Here is a 26,554-nt window from a genome sequence, read left to right on the forward strand (position 1 = left end):
TTAAATTTGGAAATGATTAAATACCAGTTCCTATTGCCTGTGTGCCCAAAGCATAAAGTTGTTATACTAGGGCTCTGGTTAGGGCTGAGGTCAAAACTATTAGTTCTAGGAAGAAAATGGAATAATAAATAAGGAAGGGGATGCCTCCCAGCCAACCATAGGTAATAAATACTTCCTGGTGATCACATCTTAAAGAAAGGAGGCAGATTTTTGTTTTGTTTTGGTGGGATTCCAAAGGCCATTCCCAAAGAGGAGCTGCAGTGGGGTCTGAGGCAAAGTCTGCATCATGAGAGAGCAGAAAGTCTTCCACTCCAGGAAGACTACTTCAAAGGCCAGCACGTACTGTGTAAGAAGGACATGGCAGCTACATGGCAATGCTCCATCACTCAAAACTTAGCAGCTATCCTGGCTTTAGCATCATGGATCAAAGCAGCTGGATAGAAAGTTATCAAAAGAGACTTAATATGTCTAGACCAGTAAAGCTTGATGGCTATCCTGGGCTTTGCAAAATGGGATGCTTTATGCTATGAAGAGTATGTAGGCAGGTACAAGGGGGCACATGCCTTCTCAAGACAAGCAAGTATATCTGGAAAGACAATTTTACTCAGCATAAGTAATCTGAAGCATTATTTTGCATTCAGGTAATCACAGATGGTGTGGTAGGCAGTACCTAATGTTCAGAGATCCCTGCCATCCTGCATGCATGCTCTTGGGTAACCCCTCCTGTTAAGCATGGAATGGACTTAGTGACTTGCTTCATATTAATAGAATATGGCAATGGCGGTGGGATATCTCCTCTGTGATTACGTTACTGAAGACCATGATTTCTGTCTTGTTAGCCCTTTGGGTCTTTGTTCTTCTCACTTGTTCACTCTGAAGAAGCATGCTGCCATGCTGTGAAAACTGTTCTACAGAGAAGTCCATATGGCAAGGAACTGAAGGCTTCCCCCAGCCAAGAGCCAACAAGGAGGTAAGGTCCTCGCAGCCTCAAGGACAGGATCCTGTCACCAACCTCATAAGTAAGCTTGGAAGTGAACCCACGCCCAGTAGAACCTGGAGATGACTGCAGCCTTTATGTAGCCAGAGCACCAACCTAAGTACCAACCAGCTATGTGATGTTGGGCAACTCCTCAACTTCTCTGTACAGCAGTTTCCTCATCTGATTCCTGGCATACAGAAGCTTTGAGATAATAAATTTTGCAATTTTAAGCCACTAAGTCTTAGAGTAATTTGTTACATAGAATTAGACAAGCAACATAGATACATTATGGACCAGAGTACAAAACTGTCAGCAAAGACAAGGCCTGTTGCATCTACTTAATGTTTCAGCTCATGCCCACACAGGGCTCCTCAAATTGCCCAACTCTAGGGGAACATACTGTGGAGTTATGGAATATAAAAAGCCTTGGAACCATCTTGATACTACATTGCCGCACTGTTACACCTTTTTGATTGTCAGTTCTGCAACATCTGGACCGACATCAGGTCTCACTATACTGATCCTCAACTTCCTCATCTGTATAGTAGGTATAAGAACCTTGGTTTCATCAGTTTTCTGAGAAAGGTAAACTGGATGTCTGTGAAAAGCACAGTTTCTGGCGCATAGCAGAAACTGACTTTGAGCTCGGTAACTGAGTCTCAGGGTTTAACCAAAATTTCCAGGGCTTTAGTTGTGTGCAAAGTTCTAGGACACTTAGTTCTCTATCTGCACTACAGCTGGAAGTGGAACCCCCTACCTCTTCCCTGGTACAGAAAGGGCAGAATGAAGTGTCCTCACCAGTTCTTTCCCAAGACAGTTCCCCCATGTCTTATTATACCTTTAATTACCAGGTGTTTACTCTAGAAAGAAGACCAATGTCATAGTCATCCCATCAAGGTACAATGAAAATAGAACACAGTATGGATTTAACCTCCTTATTCAGTTAAAACTAGTGCTCCAAAACCGAATAGATTCTTATGTGAAAAGAAGGTCCCTGTCTGCAGGCTGTTTGTGTATTAGTAAATTTGCCACTATGTCCATCTGGTCCTTTTGTGTGTCCCATTTTCCTGAGACTCCCCATAAGCATGGCCGCTTATTAAAAATAATCAAGGGCTCCCGCTAAGTGAGCACCAACTCTGTGCTAGGCTTTTTGTGTATGGGTTTTGATACTCTTACAAAGGCACATGGAATAAATACTACCCTTTCCCATTCCTCTCTTCACACCTCCATCCATTCACAGAAAACAGCCAACAGTATATGTCTCAAATGGAATCTAGTCCAGGAAGAAGCTAAAGGATATTTTCTTCAGCATGCATTCAAGCAAAGAGGGAATGCACTGATGCTGAGAGGATCAGCAGTGTATCTGGCCCTGTGCTGGGAGCTTTCTTAGTGGGTCTCCAGGAGGCCGTGAGGTGTACAAGTCAAGGTCAATGGCTGAGAAGCCAAATCACCTGGTTTTTAACCCTAGCTCCAGTGTTCACCAATGTACTAGAGAATGTCAAGCATCTTACTTAACCTCTCTGTGGCTCCGTTTCTTCAGCTGATGCAACAGATTTTAAACACTTGGCTCATCTTACTGAAGAATCAATCCATGTTCGTGATCTTACCCGTGACACAGCCTGTGAGAAGGGTATGAGTCCACTCCATTTTGTAGATGAGGAAAGTGAAGGTAAGAGAAGGCAAAACACTTCCCAGGCTCATACAGATGATAGTGACAAAACTGAAACTCAAGCTCACTCATGACTGAATCCAAAGCGGTGGCTACAGAAACCCCTGATTCATGAAGCATTGTTTATTCTCCTGCAGAAAATGATGCCAGTGACCACAAAATGGCTGTTTCCTGCGTGCCAGGTACAGTTCTAAGAGCTTTACATTCTCATATCCCATTCACTCAGTACCACAACTGTACGTAGCAGTCGTAGGTGCAATTTCCATTCCCATTTCACGAATAAGGAAACTGAGGCTTAGAACAGCTAAGCAATGTGCTCAAAATCACACGTGGGAGGTGAAGACTTCCATCGCCCACCGCACCCTGCCCTGTTCTCCTTCCAGGCACACGGGAGGGTGACGATTCCTAAGCCCACTGGGCAGAGACCTCGAGGCGCTCTTGCACGTGGGCTGTAGGCAGAAGTGGCCTCTTTCCTTTCCGGTGACAGCCTCTCCGAGGAGACTTTCCCAACGCTCTTTTCCCAGCAGTAGTAATTGTAGGAGCACAGTCAGTCCTGGAGGGGCAATTAGAGAGGGCAGCCTCGCTCACTCAGCCCCCTCACAGGGGAGTGCTCCCCGACTTGGTTTCTCAAGAGACAGAACTAAGCCTGTGTTGTCAACAAATTCTGAGACCTGTGCTGGTCTGTGATTACAGCACAGCCTCACCAATCCTGGCCAACACACCTGCCACACGGTGCTTCCAGGGCTCAGACCCCAGAAAACAAGAACAATAATGACTTTAACACAGCGCGGTGGTGAGAATTAAGCTGTTATTAGACAAAATAGATAAGGAAAAGCATAGCACAAAACCAAGCATATGCTAAGTGTTGAATAAATGCTTCTTGAATAAAATAATTCTTTCTTTAAGGTCAAGAATAAAACTTGAAAAATACATGGTGGTAGCTGACAATACACAGCACTTACTCTGGGCCAGACATATTTCTAAGGGCTCTGTGCATATGCACCCACTTATCTCTCCCAATAAGTACTGTAAGTAGCTGCAACTTACAGATGGGCAAACCAATGCATACAGAAAGTAAGAAACAGATCTAAAGCTGTACACAGTAAATGGAAGATCTGGGTCTCAAACCCAGGCAGTATGGCCCCAGACCTACATTCTTGACCTAGTGGTAGACAGGTATTTTTTAAAGGAAGCTCCATCGAATAGTTAGATGTAAAGGAAAACAATATTCTTGGATGAATTAAGAAAATGAAAAAAATGTAACTGGCAAAATAAGAAAGGTTTTATGTTCAGTTTGCTTCAGTGAAGTTGCTTTATAAGTGAGAAGAAAATGCAAAAGTACTGGAGAACAATGACACTTGAAAGGCAGCTCTAGACTGTTACGGGATAAAACCCAAGACAAAAAACGCCAAACAGAAAACTGTAATGAGCTAATAATATTTCAAGGAAATTTTCAGATGTCTCCATTATGTCCCACAGACACTTACCTCCACCACTTCCCCCTACAAAACCACCCATGTCAAAGGATCCCTGGGGCACCAAAGCACAAGGAGACGAGCACGGCAGTGATGAAGCGAGAGCGGCAACTTCCGAGACCCTTCCACACTTCCTTGCTGCTGACCACTGGATCAATCCAGGGATGCGCAAACCAGAGAAGGGAGACGAGGCACTTTCACAACGTGGCAAAGAAAGCCACAGAGAATAAGGGGAACATGTATCTTTGCTGCCACAAGAGAATTCAGACAAGCCTGATTGAAAATGTGTCTGCTGGCTCAGCCCATACCCCAGGTTTTTCTGCCTTTCTCAGCCTCTGCATCCTGTGTGATGGGCCCCAGCCTTGAGCTGATTCAGAGACAGGAAGACAGTATAACTGGAGCTCCATCACTTGAGGGGAGATGGGTACCATCCTTTCCACACCAACACCCAACCACTACTTCTGGCTTTTGATGTTCCTTCTATATTTCCTTTTCTGACAACCAGACTGTGTAAGATTAGGGTATTAATACTGGGGCATCCTGATGACCCTTTTACCACCTTATACGCCCATCTCATTGGCTCATGGGTTGACTTCTGTAGGAAGCGGGCTTAAAAAAGATTTGCCTTTGAAATCTGACTTAATGTGTTCAAAGCTCAATTCTTTCCCTATGATGCTGAACAAGTTACCTCTCTAAACCTCAGTTTCATCATCTGTAAAAATGAGATGGTGAAGATGATGGTAATTTCTACCTCTTAGGGCTCCTACGAAGAGTCACCAAAGTGAAGCGTTTAGCTCAGTCTGGCACCGTAAAATGCTCACTCGTTTCATTAGCTGTTATCTAGCTTCTTCCTAGGCTTGTCTATTCGTCATTCCTCCTACCCAGGCCCTGTCCAGCTTCAGAGATGTGACTCTGCCCTGAAATCCAACTGGTCACCCTCCTTCTCACCACTTCCCTTCCTCCCAGGGCCCCCTGCCTTGTGTGTGTGCGTGTGCATGTGTGTGTGTGCCTGCAGGCTGGTGGGGGAGGAGAGGGCTTACGATGCATTTAGCACTTGGTATAGATTAGCAAGGCAGTAGATACTATCAGTGCTCCATCCACATCCCCTCAGACCTGTTTGCCACTTTACTGCACACCGGTCCCAGCGTGCATTCATTCCTAATAGCCAGCACCTGCGGTGGTATGCCAGTAAATATTTAACAACCACCTCTGGGGATGGGAGAGCCCTAATTTGTAATGTAAGCCAATTTCCATGGTGTAACTACTCCCACCATGGCTGATTTCAAGCTATCAATGTGAGGTTAACTAGCTTGCAAAATTCCTAACAATTTAACAGTTAGTTTCAAGCCAGTGCCTGCACACCATGGGCCTCTGTGTTCCTCTTTGACAAAGGCTGCATCCTGGCTGCCAGGATCTGTTTTGCCTGTAATCAGGAAGGACAGGAAGTGTCTGGGCATTTATGTTCCTGCTTGTCTCTCATCCTAGAAGCTCCCAGAACTGGTTGGATTTGTTGGTTCAGAGGTATAAATACTCAAGTCCCCTCTGCACTAATGGGCCAACATGGAAGTGCCACCCACAACTCCCCGGTTTCTCTGGGGGATTAGGCCAAATTTACCTCTCTAGGACCTGGCCTGACCCCACACTCTTGCTCACCCTCCCCTTTCCCAATCTTACTTCCCCTCCTCCCTATCAGTGTTGCCTGGGAATCTAAGGGGTCACTTTCACACAACTTCTCATCCGCAGTCTGCTTCAGAGGAACCAAACTGACAGTTTTATGGACATGCCTTCTAAAGCTCTGAGTTCAAGTCCTGATTCTGATACAAACTGTATGACTAGGAAAGTTATTTAAGCTCTCTGAGTTTATATTTCTTCATCTATAAAAGGGACCTAATAAGTCCCTGCCTTATTAGATAATGATGCTGGAGAAGACTCTTTTGAGAGTCCCTGGGACTGCAAGGAGATCAAACCAGTCAATTCTAAAGGAAATCAACCCTCAATATTTATTGGAAGGACTGATGCCAAAGATAAAGTTCTAACACTATGGTCACTTGATGTGAAGAGCCAATCCACTGGAAAAGACCCTGCTGCTGGGAAAGATTGAAGGCAAAAAGAGTAGGGGGAGGCAGAGGTGAGATGGTAAGGTAGCATCACCAACTCAATGGACATGAATCTGAGCAAACTCTGGAAACAGTGGAGGAGAGAGGAGCCTGGTGCACTGCAGTCCACGGGGTCACAAAGAGTCAGACACGACTTAGTGACTGAACAAAACAACAAAGTCCCTACTACTAGGGTTGTTGGGAGAATGAAAAAGATAAGTCACCTAGGAGGATTAGCATAGCATCTGGCTCATGATGTGTCTTCCATAAAGGCTGCTGCTGTTACTGCTGTTATTAAAGAGTGTCTGTCCTGCCCTCCAGCTCAGAGCTTCCCTTGGAATAGTCGATGACTGAGTCCTCCCAGCTAGGAGGACTGTCCGATGTCCTGCTGAGCTTTCACCACCCTTTGGAATCAGAGTTTAAGCTCTTTGGCTGTCCTTTCTTGAAATGGACCTACATTTGTCTTTCCCTCTGCAGAGGGAATGAGTCTTCTGGAAAAGCTCTGGTCCCAGCTGACCAGCTCTGTGACCTTAAAATCCAAGCATGCCTTGTTTCTGAGCTCCATCTTTCCTGCAAAACCAGGGCAGTCAGACAGGGCTCAATGGAGGGTAACAAGTAACGAGGATCCCTCAAAGGGATGGGACCAACGTTTGGTTCATTATCCAGTAAAGTTCCTTGTGCCACTGTCTCTACCTTCTTCTCATGGGGGAAGATAACATTTATTACTTAGAACTGGTGAAACAAGCACTCATGAAGTGCTGGTGGTAAAACAGACTAATAACAGACCTTCACCAAAACCATCAGGCAACATCTATCCACAACCTTAAAAGCACACATCCCACTCGATTCAATGGCACCTATTTTAGACATCCTAAGTAAAGCGTCCTAAACTTGAAAAAGCTTTAAGCACAAATATAACCAGTTTAGCCTAGTGCTTTGTATGTAATTGGTACATAATGCATTTTGATTAACTAATGAAACTATCATTTAATATTCTACAAAATTAGAAAGCACCTTCATCTCAGTAGTTGAACACAAAGGAGTAGTTATGAGGCTGCTTTCTGCTTTTGTGTGTGTGTGCTAGAACCATTTTAATATAATTATACATATCTGCCAAGCCAGGAAGAAAGGTTTATGCATATATAACTTTTCCAGCTAACATCTGCAAGCATAAACAACAATGATCTCAGTTTATAAATTCAAGGGTCAGAGCAATTGACCAATGTCTGTCTACTGCTAGGCTTACCAACAGTAAATTACATGATGAATTAGTGTCCTTTTGTTTCTCTTCTCTTACTCTCCTTGTCCAGAGACATTTTGTTGTAAAGTTTCAGTGACGCTCACCTCCAGCCAAAGGTAATCTTCATAGATAAGTACTCAGTTGCTCTGAATTTACTTATAATTATAACCTATTTAATCACAGAAGAAACCCTGCAGAGGTGGAGTTCAAGGCTGCATACAATAACAGGAGATCACAGTTCTGAAGTCTAGCACAGACTAAAAACCACAGATGTACCATTTATATGAGACACGCACTGACTGTCTCTTAAACTACATATTGACTCCTTACGAACATTATTTTCTAAATAAAGTAATGCAGCTAGGACAGTCAGTTGCACAACTCATACAGCCCTGAAAAGCTTTTCAATGCCAACTACCAGTTGGTCATGGAACGTGAGTGAGCTTGAGACACTGTCCATTCCTAAGATTCAGCCATGGATTGGCTAAAACATTGGAACACCTCTGCTTAAGAAGGCTATGTCTTTCCCTCCTTCCCCTCACGATTTAGTTCTGCTTGTTTATTTTTGGTGGAATTTGGATGCACATGGCTAGACTGCTTTCGATCACTATGTGAATCAGGCAAACCAATGATCTAAAACTATGACAGGATCTTAAGTATTAAGTAGGTTGATTTGTCTATTTCAGGTGGCTGGCTGGTAGGCCCTCACTAAGGCCTTTCATTTCCCTTCTGTGCCTTCAAGGACATTGATCAGAAGATGAGTCTGGGCATCATACCATCTAACTCTTTTAACCAAGGCCTGGCTAAAACTGGAATGTCTAGCACAGTATATTTAAAAATCACCCACGAAAGATGATTTTTGTGAAGGCCACAGGTCTTCACAAAACCTGGAATTTCCATGAAGATGTCTGATCTTTATAATCCAAGCAGTCAGCACTGAAGTTAAGCTTTCAGGAGGCAGTTTGGTCCTTATAATCCAAGCAATCAGTGGTTGAGTTAAAACCCAAGCTTGAAGCTCCACCTCCCTGGGTGGAAGGAGAAGCTGGGGACTGACTGAGATGGCTGGTGACTGCATTGGTACCCATGGGACTGAGTGCGGTCCCTGGTCCAGGAAGCCAGTGATGCGTTAGGGGTCAAATAAGATCCACAGTCCATGCCCCCAAAGTAGGAAACTGAGCCAGCATATCCTTGACTATAACCTGAAGCCTCAGTATAGGTCATGGGGTAGGACCTCTGCATGCAGGGAGAGGAGGTGGACAGGGGATCTGACAGTGGGGGGATGGAAGCTGGGCTCCAGACAGACACAGGAGCACTGCTGCTGGAAATGACTGAGACTGAGATGCTAGAAGGGGGAGTGAACTGGCCATTTGTTCCACCCTCTGAACTCACTTCCCAGGCAGGAGACGTCTTCTTTTTGGCAGGTCTCACTTTGTTTTGACCTCCATTCTGCTGTTGCTGCCCCTGTTGGCAGCACCTCGCTCTTTGATTCTTAAACCATGCCTGTACCCTGGACTCAGGCAAGTTGGTTTTCAGCGCCAGCTCCTCCCACATGAGGATGTCTGGGCACCCAGTCTTAGCAAACAGTGCTTCCAGCACATCCAGCTGCACTCAGGTGAACGCTGTCCTCTCCTGCCACTGTTTCCAAGGGGTGGCCGGGTAGCCCACCAAGGGGTGCAGCAAGTCCACGCCCGGAGTGGTCAGACTCATCCCACTAACTGCATAAGGCGGTTGCTTAAGATAAGACATCATGCTAAGGTTGTTTGGAGGTGCAAAGTCAGCCCAAATCCAGGGGACACAGTGGAAGGTCTTGCTTCGCCTGGTTGGACAGATTCAGAGTCCTTGTTGGGTGGGTTTGGAGTAGTAGAACTTGTCTGAAAATTAATTATAATAAATGTTTTCTTGATAAACTAACGAGATAATCCGAAGGGCATGCGTCCCTTAATTACAGGCCGCCGTGCTCAGCTCTGCTTCTCGTCAGGGCTGATTAATTTTCCGCCTGATGGAAAGGCTGCTTTCTGCCTTTAAAAAATATATGACCATTGAAAATTATGTTCATAGGACACTCTCAACTGCAACAGCCCACACTCTGTGGGGTGTGTTTCTCCCAAGGCAGCACTCGCCCTCTGAGATGGCCCACACTGTCTGTGGAGTGCGTTTCTCTATAAACAGACCCACTTCTTACTTATCACTTGGTCGGTCACTGAATTTTTTTCCTGCGATGAGACATCAAGAACCAGAGCTTCATTAAGTCCTGTCTAGTTTCACTTGTGCATAGGGGCCACTTACAGAGACCTTACACCCGGTGCCTCTAACCAGACTTCCAAGTAGAAACAGCCGTGCTGACACCTCAGGCTGGGGGACCGAGTGCAGAAGCTTCGCCAGACACCCAGTTCAAGATGGCGGCAGCGAGCCGCGTGTGGGGACGCTGGGCCGGAACTAAGACCTGGAGCCTGCGCACCAGGGCGGCTCCCGCGTGAGAACCCCGCCCCCTCCCCACTGACCCGTGACCCCGCAAAGCGGCCAGGGCGGCCTTCCGGCCTGCAAGGAAGCACGCGCTCTCTCCGTTGTTTGATTAAAGAATAAAACTTTGCTTCTGAACTGAAGAAAAATGTTTATAAAAAAAACTGTGAAACAATGAGAAAAGGTTTGTGAAATGAAGCAAGCAAATTTTAATTTATACCAAAGTCACATCTTAAATTTTTTAATCTACAAAGAAAAAAAAATGAGAATACGACGTTCAAGAATACTACAATAAGGAAATACTTAACCAAAATATGATACATCTAAACAGAGGAATATTATGTAGCCATTGAGAACTGACTGTGTAATAATTATAAAATGATATCTATGTATGGAATGGTAATACAACTCAAAGCATAATTAGAGCTAATTTAATTATATAGGCTAAACTTATGATTTTTAAGCAGAATATTGAATATATGATTCATGATGAGTCTAACCATATAAAAGCTAAACCAACTTAAAATGCATACATAAAGGAAAAGGCTCTAAATAACTACAGTAAATTGTTACTAATGATCATGTTTGGGCTGCAACCCTTGAGTGCTTTTCTTTCTCTTCCTTTTTTATGTCCCAAATTTTCTCTAATTAAGGAGAATTACTTTTATAATAAACAGCATTTTGATTGACTGGTTGAGTAACAATAGCACGACATACACACAGACACACACACACATGAAACAATAAGGAGTGGAAAGTAAGGGAGAACATTACTATTCAAACACCCTTCTCGGTTAATGGTTTCCAAATTTGTTTTCTAATAAGGCTAATAACAGCCATGTGTTATGGCAGGTAGCAGCCCAACCTAGCCAGAGAATCAGGCTCAAATGATTCCCAAGCCACAGTCACACTTTGGCTGTCACTTCAGCTCTGGTGACATTAGCTGGGGACAGCAGCTGGGTGAGATGGTATGCAATTCAAGAACAAGAGAATTCAGAACTAACTCTACGCTTATTAAAAATCCAATTCCTTGTGCAGTTTGCAGAGTGCATTCACAAGCTTGCCAAATCTCACCTTTGAAATCAAATTTCCTTTCTGCCATGTGCTGTTGCAGATTTAAGTCTATTGTTTCCAACTGAATTTTGTTTTTTAACTGCAATGCATTCAGGTAAGTCTGTTCTTGCTGATGCATTAGAAAAACCAGCTCAATGGAGGCCCACTGATTCACCACAGGATGGGTACATGTCTTTTTATGAATAATTTATCATTTGCCAGCATGAAGGAAAAGCCCAGGGCACTATGGAACAGGTCAATTCCCCCCATCTCTCTCTCTCCAGCAACTACTATCACAAGAAAAAGGTAGCATCAGTCTAAGTAATATTCTTTCACCTATGTCCTGGGTAGCATCATGAGACCTAAATACCAACAGCCACTAATGTCCTTCTGAACGTTACCTCCTTCCAAAAAGTTTCCCCAGTTGGAGGTTCAGTCTGGCATCTGTAAAGACACAGGTATCTATATTCCTTCTTCTTCTCTGATGCAGAGGGTGGGATGCCTTTTTAATACCCCATTTCCTAACATATGAGGATACAGTATATAAAGCCTGCCATCTGGCTCTTTTCTTTTTTTGATGAAGCCATTTACATTTTCTTAGTATAATTAGTATTGCACAGTAACTTGTCAATACTCTTCTGCCATGGCACCAAGTAACAGCTTACATATACCTGCAACTGGGAGGATTTATTTGTTCCTTCATGCTTTCAATTGCTGGCCAGGGATAATTACCAGGGAGATTATTACATGGTGTTGGGTTAATTAAATATGATAAAGGCATTTGCCTGTGACATGATGGGTCTGTTTCAATCTAAATGATATAAAATGGTCAGACTCATTGAAGGCAACATGGTGACCCCGCAGAAGATTAGACCCAGCCAAAATAGAATCCTGCTAATGATGTTTCTGAATTTGCTGTTCTATCTCGATTTCACCAGCTGTCTTTTTAATCAGAGAGCTGTCATCACAATGATCGCTCCTGAACATTCTTGCCCAGCCCTCATGAGAAAGCCGGGGACCTTCAAAGTACCTTGAAATATTGGCAAAATACAAAATACTAAAGGCATAAAAGTGAGTCTGCTGACACTGAATAGCTTCTGATCTTCTTGTTAGACTGAATAAGAATCTGTCTTAATTGTGGAAGTCTACTGGGTTAGGGAAGTAAGAAACATCAAGAGGAAGAGACTGATGTCCAGTGGCTGCTGGACCCTTTTCCTCCTCCAGTGGAGATATTGCTGATGGTGGTGGTTCAGTCGTGTCTGACTGTTTTGTGACCCCATGGACTGTAGCCCACCAATTTCCTCTGTCCATGGGATTCTACAGGCAGGAATACTGGAGTGGGTTGCCATTTTCCTTCTCCAGGGCATCTTCCCGACCCAAGTATCAAACCTGCATATCCTACATTGGCAGGCGGATTCTTTACCATCTGAACCACCAGAGAGGCCCAGTGGCGTTATTGCTGGCTTATAAACAGATGTAAGCACTAGGCTTGAAGTCTGAGGGACAAAACTTTGGGTACAAAGTGTTCTATTTTAATTTTAGAGCAACAGGAACAGAGGTTGATACTATACCGTATTTTTAAGACAAAAATTGACCTTATATCATGACCATTCATGGTGAGATGTTACCATGGTATGGTAGTAAAATGGCAATAAAATGGGAAAAGTCTCCAGCTGCCATTTTCTTGGTAGAGTTGGTGGACATAGCTGCTACAAAGCCTTGTGGCTGAAATGGTCAATTCAGTCAAATACACATTAAAATCAGCCCCCCAAATATCAATAAAACTAATTGCTACAATGAATAGTCAGGGGAGAGGCATCGTTTGCAATCAGTGGGTATCTACTGTGGCTCCTGTGTGCAGGTCACCACGGGGAATAAAATAAACACCTTATGAAACTTTGTCCCAGTCAATAGTAAGAGACTTCCTTGCAGTTTATTTGAGAAAATGAGACGTATGTTGCATGACTGTGTAGCAAGGAGAAGCACTCCCACCAGCCATGAGGAAAATCAATCCAGTTATTTCGTACTTAGACAACTTACACATGAGAGCAGTTACTCCTTCCAACTTCCCTCTCTCTCTTCTGAACCATCAGCCTCAACCCAACTCACATCCATCACTCAGACAGAGCTGATCCTCTCAGCTCTTCTTCTCTCTCTCCTTACCCCTTTCCTCTTTGGGGTCTTGCAGGTACCACTCTGGTCTTGCTTAATTTGGCTCTTATAAGTAAAGAGTGCCCCTCCCTGGGACGCTCAGTTCCTTTCTCCATCCCTTATTCCCTCCGAGTCCTGACCTGATCACCAGCAGCAGCACCCATCAGTGAGCTGGGAGTTGTGTCCGGAGCTCAGGGAGAAACTTGTGGAAGTCCTCAGAGGAGGCAGGGCGGTGCTGGGGCTGGAGATGAGCCCTGGAGGGAAAGCTGGAGAGGGATGGCAGAGGCCAGGGCCTCGCAGGGAGGAAGACTGCGAGCGAAGGCCCTGAGCGGGGAAAGCGAAGGGCCAGGGACCAGGAGACAAGTGTGCGTGGCATAGGAGTTTAAGCCTGACGGGGAGCGAGATGAAATGAGGAAGACTTTGGCGGGCAGCAACTCAAAACGCGCTGTTTGTGCTCTCAGAGGGCGCACTGGTGCAGTGTGGGTTACCGTTGAAAACGTGTTGAGCGAAGGAAGCCCTGCATAAGAGTGCATGCTGCATGATTCCACTCATACCAAGTTCTAGAACAGAAAAAACCTAATCCGTGGGGCCAAATAATCAGAGCAGTGGTTGTTTTGGGGTTGCTGGGGGAGTGTCAGAATTGGCTAGGTAGAGGCTTGAGGGAACTTTCTGGGATAATGAGACTCTTTTACATCTTGACAAGGGTTTAGGTTCCAAAGATGCGTGTGCATGTTAAACTCAGTATACGTGTAAGGTTTATACATTTCACCATGGGTAAATTTTACATCAAAAGAAAAAAAAAAAGTATGCACAAATACTAGTTAACAATATTCATGCTAAAGTATTTAGAAGGAAGGTATATCAATGTCTACAATTCACCTTGAAATTCTTCAAATCAAAATCATGGGGTGGATTAATGGATGGATAGAGGGATGCATGGAGGGGGAGAGAGAGCAGAAATAAAACAGGGGATAAAATGTTAAAGGCAGAATCTAGATGGTGAGTGCACATGCGCCAACTGCAAAATTCAACTTTTCTCTAGGTTTGAAGATTTTTATAATAAAATGCAATTTAAAAAAAATTGTATGTTGGGTACAAATGAGCCTTGAAGATAAGGTAAATATTCTATTTTATCATCAAAGGACATCTCACATTTTGCACTGAGGAATGCTGAAGAAAAGCAGTTGGTGGGGAGGAGGCATTTAGTCAGATCTATTGGAACTTATTGAATAATGGATAATATGTATTGGATAATAATAATAGATAGTAAAGATAGCAACAACCATGGCTACTGCTATTATTGCCACATATTGACTACTCTTTCTGTGTCCAGCATTAGGCTAAGTGCTTTTAAGAGCCATCTTGTTTAATCCTGTAACAATAGTAAGAGATAGAAATAACCTGTTTTTCCATGAGGAAACTAAACTTCTATAGATTAGCTGATTTATCTGTAGATTAATTGCCAAAGCTAATCAGGCAGAAGGTTGTGGAGCTGAGGTCTGAACCTTGGCTTAGGCAAGTGTATACTGGGGGCGTGAATGGCAACTGGCAGGACCCGGTGTGAACTCCAGTCCACCAGATGCAGGATCTATGTAGCACCTTGGATCTTTGTGTCAACATTCAGTTAGCACAGTGTTTCCCTAGTGTTTCCCTAGTCTGAGGTCAGACCTCAGACCTCCCTAGAGCTAAAGGGGGAGCTTCAATTCTTCAGAAATGATCTGAACCTGGTGTTAAATATATCAGCTTTGTATTTAGGAATTTTTGTAAATTATTCTCGGTGCATTTCGACCTAAATTCTATAAATTTTCCTTGACTTAAAAAAGAGGCTGCAGGAAGCAGTGGAGACGTAGACATAGAGAACACACTTGTGGACACAGCGGGGGAAAGAAAGGCTGGGACGAATGGAGAGCAGCAGGGACACATATACGCTGTCATATGTGAAACAGACAGTGGGAATTTGCGGTGTGACTCTGGGAGCTGAGACCGGGGCTCTGTGACAACCAAGAGGGGTGGGATGGGGTGGGAGATAGCAGAGAGGCTCAAGAGGGAGGGGACATATGTATGCCCATGGCTGACTCATGCTGATGTATGGCAGAAATCAACACAACGGTGTAAAGCAATTATCCTCCAGTTAAAAATAAATATGTTACACACACACACACACACACAAACATGGAAAAACAGAGGTTGCACTAGACATTCCCCATTTTGGTAGAAGCCTAAGAAGACTCCAGCCTTAGAAGAATGATTTTGATGGTGGACTTTCAGATAGTGAAGTGGAGTGATGAGGAAAATATTTGGGGGTAGGTGGCTCTTGGGGACACTTCATTTCTTAAATTTGGCAAAAAGAAACATTGGTATAGGATAAAGAGTCATTGAATATTCCCTAGGAAATTTGGTCTTACATCCTGATTTCACATAATTATAAGGAGGTGATTTTATGAGAAGTTATTTAAGCCCAGTGAAATTGGTTCTTTTTTATAATAAGGATGATTCCATGTACTTCTCAAGTTATTATAAGGCAAAACTCATGTCTGGGAACTCACAGGGTCTGGCCCTGTGTAGATTTCTCAATGGAAGCTTATTTCCTTCCCTCTCCACAGGAAGAAATGACACTCAGAGAGTCAGACCATGAAACACTCCTCAGAGTTATGTGTAACACTGGAATTAGCAATTATGCTTTCCCCAGTATGACTTCCCATTGGGAAGCTCATAGTATAAAAAAAAATACATGCTTATGAAGGCAATTATTCTCTTTATGCCACATAATTTCTTGTAATAAATACCATTCACAATATAGATTCCCCATTGATAACGGTAGCAGGCAGTGCCTGCACGGGGAAGGAGCACCGGGATGGTTGGCAGGGAGCTGTTAGTGGGTTTTCAGTCAGAAACAATGTAGTCTATGATTTTGACAGTTAAAATAGAAGGAGTAGGGAATCAATTTCCATCTAAGACTTTTAGTGCTGGGCACTCAATGGAAACTTGTTGAGTTGAGCTAAAGATGGAGGCGGGTAGCTTTTCACAAGATGCATAATGGCAGTGTCTTTGCAAAGAACTCTTATGGTTCTAGAGGAGTTTATAGTCTCAGTAATCGGGGTCTCAAGAGATGTGTAGCCGAAAGAATTATGAAATTCTGCAACTCAAAACACCCAAACACTAGCCTCTTAAACAGTGAAAGTAAAAACGATATTCAGTCTGCCTGAGGCATCCATAAACTATGTAAAGATTTTTGGGGGTTCCATGAAGAAATAAATGAATTAATTGAGAATGAGTGAAGTGACTGTGAGTGTGATTCAGCCTCAGAAGTGAAAGGGATACACAACCAAAACGAGTTCCATAATGATTCATATCCTCATTCATCAGCCAACACCTATTTATTGAGCATCTACTCTGTTCCTGGTCTCATGCTATGGCCTCAGTTATATCTGAGAAATAAGTGGATGCAAATTGCACCTTATAGTATTTAGCCTCACAAAGGAGGCAAATTGGACTTCAAAATGCCCTCTGCACTCTCACATCTGCTTGTCCAGCACCCTCACGTTTTACAGTTCCATTTCTAGATGTAGATTCAAGCTCTTCCTTTCCACGTTTCCTCCCAGTCTTGTCATGGAGGGCAGGGAAGAGGAAAAACCTAGACAGACAGAAGCAGAACCTTCTCCAGCAGGTCAGAGATAGAGGAGGGCTGTTTGCGTTCCCTCATTCGAAACATTTGATTCTTTTGTTTTCACGTGTGCAATACCTGGAAATGTTACTATTACCCAGATTCCAGACCCAGATTATTGCTTTTCAAGCATTATCTCACCTAATTCTCACTAGAAGTTGCAAAGTACATATTATTTGTATTATTGTTATTGCTTGAATAGTTATCCCTCATTTAAAGATGAAGCAACAGGTAAGACACAATTGTATCTTTTGCATTGTCATAGGGCTCTAAATTAGGGCATCTAGAAACTGAACATTCTGTCAACTATACTGGGTTCCCAAAACCATGGTCTTGGTCTTGCCACTCTCGCTTTCCTTTTAAAGCACAGGGGCACATTTATGTATCTATTGAAAACTATATCTATTAAATTTATTTATTCATTCCAGTCATGTGTTCATTTCTTTCAATAAATATTTATCAAATACCAAACATGGGCAAACAGTGTATTTTTAAGGTAAAGACTGTCTTTTGACTTAAGTTGTTGAAGTCACTCAGATCTTCATGTGTATCTTTACATACTTTCAAAATTCATGCGACAAGCAGTTACTGAGGCTCATTATTGCTCTCCTAGAGCCGGGGACCAAATGGGGTCTGAAACAGGCAGCCTCCACTTACGCAGCATGCATTCTAGCAGAGGAGATGGAAAAGAAACAACTCTTAAATATTTACTACGTCACGACATGATAAACACTATATAGATAAAGCAGGGACAGAGGAAAAGAGTAACTAGAAACAGAAGGAATGACTTCTGTGAAAAAGTGACATTCAAGCAAAAACTAATTAAAAGTAGAAATGAGGCATGAAGCCATCAGGTGGGGGTGCATCCCAAGCAGGGAGACTTGCACGTGCAAAGGCCCTGAGGTGTATTCCAGGACTAACCAGGAGACCAGTGCTGCTGGAACCCCATGTCCACGCTGCTAAATAAAATCTACAAATGCCACGGTGCTGCTGGTTATGCTCTACACAGTTGTACCAGGGATGTCCTGCTTTGTTCTTCCAATTTTAGAGCAGTCCATGTACCTCCAGGAGAGTGCTGGAGATAATCATTTTTCCTCAAAAACTCATTATGCTGCTTTAATCACTCCATGACAATGGCTGGATAATGAAGAGAATGCCCACCCACGCCACTCAGGGCCTCTCCAAGAGTGAGAGCCTGCTGATTAGTGAGATATTTACAAACAGACACAAAGAGAACTGAACTGTCTTCTTTTTGCAACCTAAACAGTCTTTGCTTTTAGTCCCCAAGTCTTTGTTCACCGCTTTCCAGGGAATCCCTCCCTCAAGTCCAGCCTACTACTATTTGGCCAGGAGACTTTAATCAGTAGACATGGAGGAAATGACCCGGCCAGAAGCATGGCCATCACTGAGCAGCCCAAGACAGGAGGAGTTGCAGATAAATGAGGCAAAACTGAGAGTCTGGCTTCTAATTAGTGGAAAATTAAAGTTGATTTGCATTATTAGAATTATGGACTTGGGGTTTATTAAATAACATCCTCTCATATGTATCTTCTGTTAATACTTTATGGTAGTTTCAGTTAGCTTCAGTGCTTAAGAACTGTGTGCATTAAGATATAATATTTTAGAAAAGTCATGGGTAAATTATGTGCCAAAAAATACAAGCTTGAATAATTTTCTTTTTATGAAGTCGCTAACAATGAAAAGGTAATCAATTCTAGTGGCACAGAACTCTTAGAACTCTTGAGAATCAGAATATCTTTGGAGCAGAGAGAGAAGCTTAGTGATCACAGCATTCAATTCCCTCATTTTTGTCTTGGGGAAAAGACGGAGAGACGGGGTGAAGTCTGAGGTGCAGGTCAGCAGGGGGACAGAAGGGAAGCACCACTCCATGTTGAGTCCCACTGCCAGCTGCTCCCCTCCTTGCCACTGATTGTGGTTTCACTTGGCAACTCCCCTAGACACACCCTATGCAGAAATTCAATGAGCCTTTCAAGTGCTCAGATGGTCGTTTCTCTCTGTCTCTTAACTTCTGTGCCCTCAGTGCTCATCTGACCTGTGAGAACCCAGTGTAAACAGAAGCCATTTTTCTTGCTATCAAAAATTTTTGTGTTTTTATTTTTTCCTGTTAGGGTTTATATATATATATATATAAAAATCAGATAAGTAAGAGGAAAAACTTATAGGCATCACTATCACTTCAAATTTCACAGCTTTGAACCATTCTCATCTTTCCCCTTCAAAAATATGTCACATTCTGTTCAGGACAATGCAACTTGGAAAACACTAACTTAAACAAATGGAAGCTGTTGAGATATGAAGCAAGTGATGAATAACGTATGTTTTGGAAGTTTGCATGGCATTTCAGTTAGTCAGTCAGTTCAGTCACTCAGTTGTGTCTGACTCTTTGTGACCCCATGGACTGCAGCACACCAGGCCTCCCTGTTCATCACCAACTCCCAGAGCTGGTTCAAACTCATGTCCATTGAGTTGGTGATGCCATCCAACCATCTCATCCTCTGTCGTCCCCTTCTCCTGCCCTCAATCTTTCCCAGCATCAGGGCCTTTCCTAAGAAATCAGTTTTTCGCATCAGATAGCCAAAGTATTGGAGTTTCAACTTCAGCATCAGTCATTCCAATGAATATTCAGGACTGATTTCCTTTAGGATGGACTGGTTTGATCTCCTTGCAGTCCAAGGGATTCTCAAGAATCTTCCAACACCGCAGTTCAAAAGCATCAATTCTTTGTCACTCAGCTTTCTATATGGTCCAACTCTCACATCCATTTATGACTCCTGGAAAAACCATAGCTTTGACTAGATGGACCTTTGTGTGCAAAGTAATGTCTCTGCTTTTTAATATGCTGTCTAGGTTGGTCATAGTTTTTCTTCCAAGGAGTAAGTGTCTTTTAATTTCATGGCTGCAGTCACCATCTGCAGTGATTTTGGAGCCTCCCAAAATAAAGTCTCTCACTGTTTCCATTGTTTCCCTATTTGCCATGAAGTGATGGAACACAATGCCATAATCTTCATTTTTTGAATGTTGAGCTTTAAGCCAACTTTTTCACTCTCCTCTTTCACTTTCTTCAAGAGGCTCTTTAGCTCCTCTTTACTTTCTGCCATAATGGTGATGTCATCTCCATATCTGAGGTTATTGATATTTCTCCTAGAAGTCTTGACTCCAGCTTGTGCTTCATTCAGCCCAGCTTTTTGAATGATGTACTCATCATGTTCGCATATAAGTAAAATAAGCAGGGTGATAATATATAGCCTTGTTGTACTCCTTTCTCAATTTGGAACCAGTCTGTTATTCCATATCTGTTTCTAACTGCTGCTTCTTGACCTGCATACAGATTTCTCAGGAGGCAGGTAAGGTGGTCTGGTATTCCCATCTCTTTAAGAATTTTCCAGTTTGTTGTGATCCACACAGTCACAGGCTTTGGCACAGTCAATTAAGCAGAGGTAGATATTTTTCTGAAATTCTCTTGCTTTTTCTATGATCCAACGGATGTTGGCAATTTGATCTTTGGTTCCTCTGTGTGGTGTTTAATCATGCCTAAATCTTACTAACTCCTAGTTCACTATTACCTTTGAGCTTATTCAGTATATTTACATGACAGCACCATGTTATGAAAGCAACAGACCTCAGATAATTTATCAAGGAGCAGACACCTGGGTGGGAAGAACATGAAAGCTGAGTTCAGACAGTGCTGGTTCTGAACACCAGAACTTGGCTAGGAACCCAGAACTCTCTGGGCCCTAATGGCCTCATCAGAGACATGAATAGGAGCACTCATCCCATGGGGTTGCTGGAGAGTAACATGGAAATAATGTGTGTTCTCCTTTAGTATGATTCTTAGCACACAATGAAATAATAAATACTGTAAATAAAGCCTGACATATTTTTGGAAATAGGGTCCCAAGCAGGAATCATCAAATAGTGGTTTAATGATACTGAAATATTAATAAAAACATTTTTTACTTAGTTCATATTGTTACAAAGTCATAAAAGAAACAATGGTGAATCTTCTGCTGGATGTAACTAACAAAATACCAAATGATTGTGATGTGGTTACCTCCCATATCCAATGTGTCTTCCCACCTCCCAGCAGAAGATAAGAATGTAACAGTTCCCCCATTAGAGAGCTGACTGAGCAGAGGACCAAAGCTGACTGCCAATCCCATCATATCTAAAGAGTCTTACAGCCAGGGTCGGGCTGCCCTCCTTCCCTTCACCTGCTTAGCATATAAATATATATCTGCATTCCCTTGTGGCTCAGTGGTAAAGAATCTGCCTGCAATGCAAGAGATTCAGGTTTAATTCCTGGGTCAGGAAAATCCCCTGGAAAAGGAAATGGCAACCCACTACAGTATTCTTGCTGGGAAATCCCATGGACAGAGAAGCCTTGTGGTGTATAGTCCCTGGGGTTGCAAAGAGTATATATACACACACACATTCACACACACACACACACACACACACACACACACACACACACACAGTGGGATACTATTCAGCCATAAACAAGAATGAAAGAGTGCCATTAGCAGCAACATGGATGCAATTGGAAATTATGATACTAAGTCAGAAAGAGAAAGACAGATACTATATGATATCATTTATATATGGAATCTAAAATATGGGACAAATGAGCCTACCCACAAAAATCAGAAACAGACTCATATAACTAGAAAACAGGCTTATAGTTGCCAAAGGGGAGGGAGAGTGGATGGGGAATGGACTGAGAGTTTGGGGTTAGTTGATGTAAACTGTTACATATAGAATGGATAAAACAGAAGGTCCTACTGTATAGCATAAGAATATATTCAAATCATGGGATAAATCATAATAGAAATGAACATAAAAAAGATATAAAGAATGTATAAGTGTGTACAAATGAGTCACTTCGCTGTACAGCGGAAATCAACTATACTTCAATTAAAAGAACAAATAAAAACATTTGCCAGGAAAATATTCATCAACTCCCCAGATTCGCTCAGGTCTTCACTCATTCGGTACAAGAAAAACATTCCTCAAATCCAGACCAACTAGACCATTGCTCTGATCATAGGTCCAGTCTTTCTTGCCTTTGTCAGTCTGGAGGATCATCAACAAAGACATGGACCATCTCCAAACATCCTCAGAGTTAAAGCCACTGCCTTGGAATTCACACACCTGCCAGAGAGCTTTCCAGTCCCAAGACGGATTGACAGGGACATGTTAAGATGCTACAGCATTACTAAAGCCTGCATATTCAAGCTATAATAGTCAAATTGCTTCTACCTGATCAATTACTCCGAAATTGAACTTTAAACCAAAAGCTAAGTTGTTCTAGAAGTCCTCTTGGCAGCATAACTATTTCTTGCGATTAAATGTTGACATAATTCTTTCAGAGCTACAGTCTTGCTTTTGCTTCAAGGCTTCCTTCCAGGCATGTGAGAGTTACACAGGTAAACATTCTTTGAAAACCTTTGGGTGAATGGTGAAGGTCTTTGGGTTTGGGGGTTTTGGTGAGAATATGAAATATCAAGAAAACTTTTCAGATACAAATGAAGGTAGTTACAGTTATTTATCCAAGTGTCTGCAAAAGCCTACTGTGAGTCAACCCTAAGCAAGGAGTTAGGGGCATGGAAAGAGGTAAAAAGTGGTCTCAGTTTTAAAGAAGTCTGAGCAAGCGGGGCAATAGACAGGGAAGTAAAACTATGACAATACATCATGAAAATGATTTTTCCACTTTATGAACTAGGAGTTTGTGTGGGAAATAAAGACAAAATGACTAAGTCCCACAGAGTTGGCAAGGCTGGTGGAGAGGAGAGTGTTGAGGCTTAGTGATTCCTAATGGATGCAAAGAAGTTTGCCATGGGAAAGAAGAAGGAAAATTGAAGGTCAGTCCTCGAATGGAGAATGTGCTAGCAACTGCTACAGGGGGGATACAGCAGTAGAAAATATCAAAATCTCTGCTCGCAGGAAGCTTATGAGAATCAAATGAGATCAAGTAGTAATGGCAAGGTGATGGTCACACAAAGGTAAGAGTTGTTTTGGCCATCACTCTGAGCACCAGATGATTCTCTGTTCTAATATGTTGCTCATAAGAGCATGATTTTCTGGGAGTTCTGCCCTCAGCTATCGGTCATATCTAGAAAGGTCTTCTTGAGTCTGTTTCCTCATCTGTAAAAGGAGGAGAGGAGTGCTAATACTAGCCAATACTTCAATATTCACTGACCTATTTACTCACTGCTTGACACCATACTAAGCACATAGCAAGTACGGTCTCATTTAATGTTCCCCAGAGTCTCCTGTGATCTCCATTTGCAGAAGGGGAAACTGAGCCTAGAGGAGGCTGAGTGACTGGGGCAAGGAACTGCTAAACTACGGCTTAATCATCTCTGTTTCCAGGCAGGTTAAGGGAAACAGAACATGGGGAGGACTTCACAGGGTGCTTGGTTTGTGGTAAGTGATCAACAATGGTGGCTGTTAGTGTTATTACTAGAGAGTTCCATGAAACATCAGTTCTCTTCCTATCAGGAGGGTATCAGTTTTCACTTGTCCATTTGGGAACATGGTGCCTTCTCCTCTTTCTCTAATTGTTTTGGCTATGTCTAACTGCAAGGAGATCCAACCAGTCCATCCTAAAGGAGATCAGTCCTGGGTGTTCATTGGAAGGACTGATGCTGAAGCTGAAACTCCAATACTTTGGCCACCTCATGCGAAGATTTGACTCATTGGAAAAGACCCGGATGCTGGGAGGGATTGGGGGCAGGAGGAGAAGGGGGTGACAGAGGATGAGATGGCTGGATGGCATCACCAACTCGATGGGCATGGGTTTGGGGAGACTCCGGGAGTTGGTGATGGACAGGGAGGCCTGGTGTGCTGCGATTCATGGGGTCACAAAGAGTCGGACACGACTGAGCGACTGAACTGAACTGAACTGGCAGACAATACGTCCACATTTAACCAATAGGTTCTTGGCCAAGCTACCCGAGTAACATATGAAAAGTATGCAACTTTTACAAGCCATCTCATCAAAAACCTTTCCTCGATAGAGGTCAAACACTGAACATTTTAAACTAAGTTCATGGACCTGGTTAAATCTGAAAATACAGCTTGCTGTACTGCCTCCAGCCTGTACTGCAACTTCCCCATTTCAGAGGCTCTGAGACTTGGTTTCTGCCCAAGCAGAAGCAACCCAACTGTAAAGTCTTCCTGCTCATCTCTGAGACCTGCTATAATTTTAACGACTAGCTCCGTATTTTCTTCACTGTACTCATGTCCCTGCCATAACTCTTACCACAATTTTGGCATGGAAAATATTTAACAAGGCATTTAATCCAAACAAATGACTAAACATCCAAAAATGCCATGGCCTACCCACACCACCTAAGGGTCAGCCATGCTACAATGGGTTTCCATTTGCAAGCCAATTTCCAAAGCAAATTTCCCAAATTGCTTTGGTTTGCAGTCTGGTTTGGTTTTGTCTCCACTCTTGGAAATCAGGGGTTTTATTCATCTTAATCATCAGTAAACTTCAGTTGAATAAATACATGAATGAATGAATGGATGAATGCTGCACCAGAATGAGAAAATAGAAATAAGGAAAAGTGAAGGAAGAAAGCCAGAATCTAAGTTTTAAAAGATTTTAGAAAATTGGAGGCTCCGTCAGAAATGACCAACCTGAGAAAATGTGGCTACAAGAAAAACTATTATTTGAACACAATTACTTCCTCAGAGACTTCAAATTAATCCTTCTGTGCACTCCCTTCTCTAATCTTCCCGAACACAACTTGCTTAAGCGGTTTCCTTTGTCATTCCCTGGTTTTCTCTCCATGCAATCACCGCCATCTAACTAGAGGATCAGAAGAGAAGGCTTGTAAACGCTCTGCCCCCACGAGCCTTCATTTGGGGTTGAATGCACAGGCCACATCCCTGGAGGCCTGTGGGTAAGCCTCAAGCATCAGAGAAAGGGGGAAAGTTGGAGGAGGGCTACAGGCTGTGGTTAATTGTCTATTGGGTCCCAATAGGACCAACTGTATTTGGAACAAACAGAACACTGCCTACATTATTAGGCCTATCCACGCCAATGTATGTGCATGTCTGTGTATGTGTGTGAGCGTATGTGTATACACACACACACACACATACTTCTGACAAATTTCTTTTTCATGTTATAGTAATGACGACTTGGAAACTACTGCACTGGTTTGAGTTTCCCCTTGAAATACAGGAGTGCTCTCACAAAATGCCATTTCAATTACAGAAACCCAATAATGAACCAAAAATACCCTCCTATGTACTCTCGGCTCATGAAGTACCCGCTGACTGTGACAAGTACTAGCGGAGGTTGGGGGGGTGTATTATTAATAAAAGGATGCAAATAAAATGAGTTGGCTTTTAGAGATCATTATCGAGAGTCTAGACAGCAAAGGTTTGTCAGAAGCTGTTTTGCATTTTGCCGTATCATCATCACAACAAAAGGCAGAGCTGCTTAGAAACTTAAATAAATGAATAAATAAATCAACTTATAACAAATATTGATCCAACAGCCCTGATTAGAGAGAGAATGGCTGACTGTCCACCTTTGTGCAAAAGCCTTGTCTCTGGCTGATAATGCTTAGCATTAGAGAAAGCAAAATGCGCGTTTCACGGCAATTCTCAGAAGGAACGTACCTCTTTTTCAGAAAATGGGAAGCTGGTTAGAAAGGTTGATTCAACAACTCGCTTATTTAATATGCAACAAATATTGACTCTTCTAAAGTTCAGGCCCAGAAATGAATTCAAAACAGTAATTTTCCTTGGTAGTATGCATTCAGTCACTCATTCAGTGATCATCTGTTCATTATTCAGTGGTGATTATCAATGAGGGTCCATTTGTATTTGGGAATGAGAGGCAAGGAGAAGCAAAGCATGTTAAAATTTATATTTTAGGACCCTGGGGCAGAAATAGACATAAAAGGGTTTTGTAGAACCCTGAATGAGAATCAAATATGAGGGCTTGGAGTGACCATAGACGACATTCAAAGTTGGGGAGCTTCCCACCCTTAACCCTATGTAATGAACTACAGAGGGCAACAGGCCGTCCTGCAGTCTTGAGCTGTCATTCCGGTAGTTCTGAAGCCAACAGAAACATAAGCACTAACTGAAGAATCATGGAATGCTTAGACCTGTAAGGGACCTAAAGGATCATCTAATTTAGTGGATCACAAAATTTTCTAGATAACTGCTTCATAGAAGAATATTTCATGGAACTTTAATTTATAAAAAGAATGAAAGAGGAGCGTTCCTGGCTGAAGGGAGGGTGGGGTGCATAGGACTCCACTAGAGTCTTTCTTTTCTTGTTGCTTGGACCACTTATGAGGCAGACCCAAAAAATCAAAGTCTCTTGGAGCATGACAGAAAGACCATTACTCAAAGTCAATCCCATTCATCTGACTGTAAAACTGCGATCAGGAAAGGTCACTGACTTGTCCAAGGTAACAAAGTCACATCAGGGATACAAGTTGGCACAAGACTCAAAGATTGTGCCTCACATTATAGAACACTGCCACTTGATTAGGAAGGATGTTTTTAGAAGGAGACACACAATTGTTTTAGATGCCTCGAGTTCAAGGTGATGGTAGGACATCCATGTGGCAGTGTCTAGGAAATAGTTAATTTAAATATATGGGCCTGAAGCTCAGCAGAGGAACAATACCAATTTCTTAGACTTAAGTGCTGTCAACACAGAGAGGATAAATGATGTCCAAAGACAGAGTATAAAGCCTCCAGTTAGGGGG

The 26,554-nt window shown here is 42.8% G+C and overlaps 1 protein-coding gene and 1 pseudogene across 2 annotated transcripts in view; both read right to left on the reverse strand.

Annotated features, from left to right (window-relative positions):
- Positions 1–26,554, reverse strand: part of CDH13 (cadherin 13) — a 980,233-nt gene that overhangs the window by 845,028 nt on the left and 108,651 nt on the right. The gene's annotated exons all lie outside the window — the stretch shown is intronic.
- On the reverse strand, positions 7,612–9,635 carry LOC122420462 (annotated as a pseudogene).

The sequence above is a fragment of the Cervus canadensis genome, chromosome 18, assembly GCF_019320065.1.
Source record: "Cervus canadensis isolate Bull #8, Minnesota chromosome 18, ASM1932006v1, whole genome shotgun sequence".
Taxonomy (NCBI): domain Eukaryota; kingdom Metazoa; phylum Chordata; class Mammalia; order Artiodactyla; family Cervidae; genus Cervus; species Cervus canadensis.